General features: G+C 34.7%; 1 pseudogene; it reads right to left on the bottom strand.

Annotated features, from left to right (window-relative positions):
• Nucleotides 1–5082: 5082 nt before the first annotated feature.
• LOC100963649 overlaps nt 5083–5645 on the bottom strand; it is a 68948-nt pseudogene continuing 68385 nt past the window's right edge.

Genomic DNA, 5645 nt, shown 5'->3' with positions numbered 1-5645 from the left:
TGACCACACCATCGGGGGAGACTTCTTTACAGCATGTATTTTTCCATGTTCATGACTACCCCTGCTCACTTGAAGCAAGTAGGGCCATAAAGGTGCTCTTAAATCCATACTTTATTCAAAATTATAGTCACTTAAATGTCAAATATTTAGAAATGTTGAGTTATAAACACATTTTACTTGATACCTGTGCAGTCTGAGGCTGACACGGAGTGAACCTTGCTGAGAGGGTCCCTCAGGCTCTGTATAGCTTGGACTTTTCCTTCATGTTTTCACAAAGATAACATTTAAAATACAGTTACCTCTCTAAACAAAGCATTTCCAGGTTTCAGAAAAAGAGATGGGGGGAGGACAGGAGGGGGAAAAGGGGTAAGAGAAGAAGGAGAAAGAGAGAGAGAACAAACCAATGAGTGTTCCTTCCTGTGTTTGAGCCAAGTCAAAACAGATGGAGCCCCAGTTATAGCAGTGTTGACCACCTCCAAAAGGTCAAGGGTATATGCTAGGTATTAGGGCTATTTTTGAAGATATAGGGTTATTATATGCCATGAAGAAATATTTTGACCTATTATTCTTCTTATGCAGGTATTGGGGAGAGGAACAAAAATGTAGATGATAATAATAATAATTACTATTGATAAGTCAGAGTGATTCCTGCCAGAGAATAACCTAAGGATGGCTTTCATATTCATATAATTTTTTTCCTTTAGACACATTTTAAAAACTCATTACCACTAAAGGATAAGCATATAAGGAAATATTTATTAAGGGTTTACACATAGGACTAATGGGGTGTTTAATTTTCCAAAACCTGATATCCATATGTCTTATTTTAGAGAACTTGCTATTAACACGAAGTTTCTCTGGGAAGAGATCACCACACTGCTTCAAGATAATCAGAATGATTTAAAAAGTCACAAAAAGGCTGGATACAGTGGCTCACACCTGTAATCTTAGCCCTCTGAGAGGCTGAGGAGGGTGGATTGGCTGACCTCACTCTAAAGAGACCCTGTCTCTAAAAATAGTCAGACATTGTGGCAGGCACCTGTAGTTCCTGCTACTGGTGAGACGGAGGCAGAATAATTGCTTTAGCCCAAGAGTCTGAGGTTTTTGTGAGCTATGACACCATGGCAATCTACCAAGGGTGACAAAGTGAGACTCTGTCTCAAAATAAATGTATAAATAAATCAATAGTCACAAAACATCTCATGCCATTACTTTCTGCTTCAATCTCAATTTTGCGTTCTATTGAGCTATATCAAAATTTTTGTTATATGGCTACTGCTATCAACCAAACAACCTAAACATTGTACTGACCCCACCCAAGACAGAACTAATAAAATAAAAAATAAACTAGCCGGATTTTCCAAAGGCTCTCTTCTTGCTCAGTAAGATAGAAGTCTGACTCTCTGTATGGGTTTCTGTACTCTCATAATACACGGGAGGCATCAACAAATTTCTCCAAATGAAAAGTTTACTAAAATTCATGCAAGAACAAATAAAAATCTTACAGTACCATATATCTCAAGAAAATTAAATTTCTATGTTTAAAAAAAAAAAGGCAGACCTCTAACAAAGGAAAGTATAAGTTTGCCTGGCTTTCATGGGGAATTCTTAGAACTATTTAAGGAAGAAATAACACTAATTTTGCAAAGAGTCTTTCAGAAAATAAACTCCATCTATAAATTCAGGGCATAATAATATATTAAAAATTAGAAAATAATTTGCAAAAATATTAATAACAACAACAAAAATATAAAATAAAATTAGATGTGTTAAAAGATGTAGAAGGCCAGCTCCTTACTAATTATAAATCAATGCTGTCAGAAATTAGTAAAGACCATTAAAATAAGGGTATGTCATTTTTATATATTAGCTACAAGTGAATATTTGCAAAATTGTATATGAAATGAACTCTTACTCCAAATGCATGGATGATGTAGATATTTACAAAATATTTTAAAATGTGTAAGGAATATCCAATGCAATCTTTAAAAAGATAAAATGTGACAACTTGTATTCACTGATTACAAGATTTGTAAAACTAGAACTATCAAGAGACGGTGGTATTGATTTGAAGACACACAAATAGATCAATAGTAAAATTAGGAAGTCTAGAATTAGATTTTTTTTCTGAAATGATTCCAAAGCAAGCAAAAGATTTTATCAAAAGGTGCTGAAACAATGAATTATTCAAATGGAACAACAAAAAGGATTAACTTTAATACTTTATACTATACACGCTAGAAACTCAAAATGTGTTATAGATTTGAGCTTAATGGCTAAAATGCAAAAGCTTGTGGAAATTTTTTTTAGGACACTGAAGGCACTGACTATAAAATATTGTTATATTGCTTTCATCAACCACAAACCAGACTGGGAGAATATAAAAGTATGGATATATAAATCAATACAGACATAGATATAGATATCATAGAGCAAAACCCTCCTACAACTCAAATGTCAAAAGGCAAACATCAGATAGACTTGAGAACACTGAAAGCAAGGTATTCAAATGTCCAATAATATGTGAAAAGCCTTCCTTAGCATTAGTTATCAGAATTATCAGAGAAATGAAAATCAAAACTACCAAAATAAACAAAATAAAAAGAAAGTTATGTCTTTCTTACTCAATAAACTATGATTTAGATTAATTAGGATTTATGTAGAATTTCCTATCGGTTAATTTCAAAGTGTTTCTAGCGCTGTTGTAAATTAAATTTCTAATGTAATGCCTGAATTGGAATTCTGAATTTCTGTTAAATATTCAAGAGAATAAATCCAAGATTTTGGTACCTAGTGTAATTCTTCAATTTATTCTGCAAACATGCTTACTGTTAAGCATTTTTAAAACTGTGAAAATAAAAAAAACATTGTAGAAGAGAAAAAAATAGTTTCTAAAAGTTCTGGGTAATGAGTAGATTACATCATCCTCGCCTTGCAAGCAACTCAGAAGACAGTCAAAAGAGAATAAATTGCAGCAACTAGGTGATGGCATCAATAGTCTCTTTGGTTGGCAATGCCAAGGGAAGCTTCACACAGCTCCTTTATGTAACTGTCACTTTCGTGATACAACATAATATGGGTGGAACCAAAGGCCAAATGGCCAAATAGTAATCAAGACTATTATTCATAACCCAAATCCAGGAAGTTTAGCACCCCAAGTTGTCATCATAAATTGAATCTCACACCAGTAGAAGTTTTGATTATGACTCAAAATGTCATATAAATCATATTTACTGCATCATAAGTACTTTCAGTGATGACTGATAAGGCTTCTTGGAACTGGAAATCTGGATTCTGACTCACAAATACAGAACAGGGACAAAGAATAGCAACCGGGAACAACCAGCTATGTCTCTCCCTCAAACTTAATCTATGATTATTTGTTTTTCGTTGATTTAATAATAAGAATAAAGAGTATCCTCAGGAAGAAAAACAGTTGCATCCATTTCAAATATCAGAGAACAGGGGACACTTATTAAGATAGATGGATGAAGTTAAGACCATATTGCAACGTCGTACTGAACACATTTATTGCAAAATGAGTATAGAGATATTTCCCAACATAAAACGCATCACAGAAATTTCAGATGAAAAATTAGCTTTTTGAGAATGAAAGGAGAGATAACTGTTGTGGTAAAATATCCAACATTTATAGAATAATTTCAAATTGCTATTGAACAGCTGCACATGCAAAGATAGCTCTTAAATCTTATGCCAACAAGCTTGTAAAGTCCATACTTCATCTTCCTTGCCTGCTTTGAGCATGAAATATATTTGTCTGGATGAAACATTTGAAGAGTTGGGTTTTGCTATTGTATCATTTTCCCAAGAATCATGGGTCCCAAACCTTAGTAAAATCCAGAGGTCCAGTATATTCCATTGCAACTTGGGTGGCAGAATTAAATCCATACTCACCATAACTGGAGTCCCCCACACAGCAACAACATGGCCACTAATGTCACTGAAGTGAGAGCCCAAGCCTCTGAGGCAGGTGCCAGAATGGCTCATGGTATAGAGCTGAAGTTCAATGTTGAAAGATATTTAATCTTCAGTGATAGAGTCAAGTCTTAGGCACTCTTTATGCACATGTATACGCACACTCATGGGCAAGTCTCAGTGATTTGTTTTCTTCTTATGTAAGGAAGGGGCCTCACATCTATTAAAACCAGGTTTATTTTAGGGGTCCATCAATAACTTCCTAATGAGTGCTCTTACGTTTTAATTATGTTTACAACATCATGTCTTCAGAGGCTTCATAATAGCAAGCTTTTAATTTTTTTTGGATATGGTATCTTGAACATTTCAAAGAGCTCATGCCAAGAACAAGCCTCTAGTAATCCTGGATTTATGCATTGGGATATTTTGTACTTTCTGCATCAATGATATATTAAATATTTTGTTTTTAGAAAAAAAATTCTTCTGCTCCATTTTTCTCTTTTGAAAAATATTTATGGAGTAAAAATAAAGTCCTGTATGTTAAATATCAAAAGATATTCATTATTGATTACAAGTCAGGCTGTAATATGGAGGGAACCGTAGAATCAAAATGTCTCCTCATGCATGATACAGCAGTGGCAATTGCTTTCCAATATTGGACACAGTAATGAATTGCTCACAAGATACAACAAAACTCATCAGAAAAAGGCTATCACTTTAGCCAACCTATCATGCCACAATCAAAAATGATTTTGAATCAGAATATGAGCAGTTCTGATAATTTCCTCTTTGTCTTAGCAATTTCTCAGGTCATTTCGATATTGTAGAGTTACATGTCCTGCCATAAATTTTAAAGACTTCTATTTCCTTGATTTTATATCAAATGATTTTTAGTGAATGAAAACAAGCCATACAAAGCCAAAGATACTTTTAAGTAAGTTAGTCTGAGAGGAATCAAATTTTAGTGCAAAGAAAGCTTCTCCATAGTGATGAATCTGAACAAGCACAACAAAAGGCAATGTAATTAATCTTTCCTTCAAAGAAAAGAAGAAATATAAATCTGTTCAGGAAAATTTGGAAAGATAACATATTTCCTAGTCCCATAAATCATTTTTGTTTCATACGATGTACTTGAATAATCCAAGTCTACCAAGCAGGAATCTGTGAGAATCCAAATTCATCCCCCAGGACTCCATCCTTAGTATCTGTGTCAGGGGAACACCTCCTGGAATTGCAGGTGCAGATGCCACTTCACCCAATAGGAAGGACCTTTATCACCCAGAACATCATCACCCGGTGCATCCCACTCTGCTTTATCTAATTCTGGGGTGCGGTAACTGCGACTTAGTGCCCCTTGAATTTTATTTGCATCTTCCACCATATCCTCTAGCTGGTCTCGTAAATCCTCAATCTGGCTTATTTTCACTTGTTTGTACACCTTGTTTATTTGTTTTACTCCAAGTTTCATTGCATCAACTATGATCTTGGTGTCCTTCAGTGACTGGATAGTGTAACTGATGTTAAAGACTGTTGGGCGAGATCCTCCTGCTGCTGCTCAGACACCTGCTTTCACTTTAAAACCTGCAAGGGTCTCTGCTTGACCATATTCCTTGCAGAATCCTCCCTCATCTACTTGATCTGATCATTATAACAGTAATAGTCCTTCATCAAACTCAACATTCTCTATCTTCTTTCCTACCTTTTTTTTT

Source organism: Otolemur garnettii, unplaced genomic scaffold, assembly GCF_000181295.1.
Source record: "Otolemur garnettii isolate 467f Iridium unplaced genomic scaffold, OtoGar3 scaffold00111, whole genome shotgun sequence".
NCBI lineage: Eukaryota > Metazoa > Chordata > Mammalia > Primates > Galagidae > Otolemur > Otolemur garnettii.
This window is presented reverse-complemented; position numbering and strand designations above follow the sequence as displayed.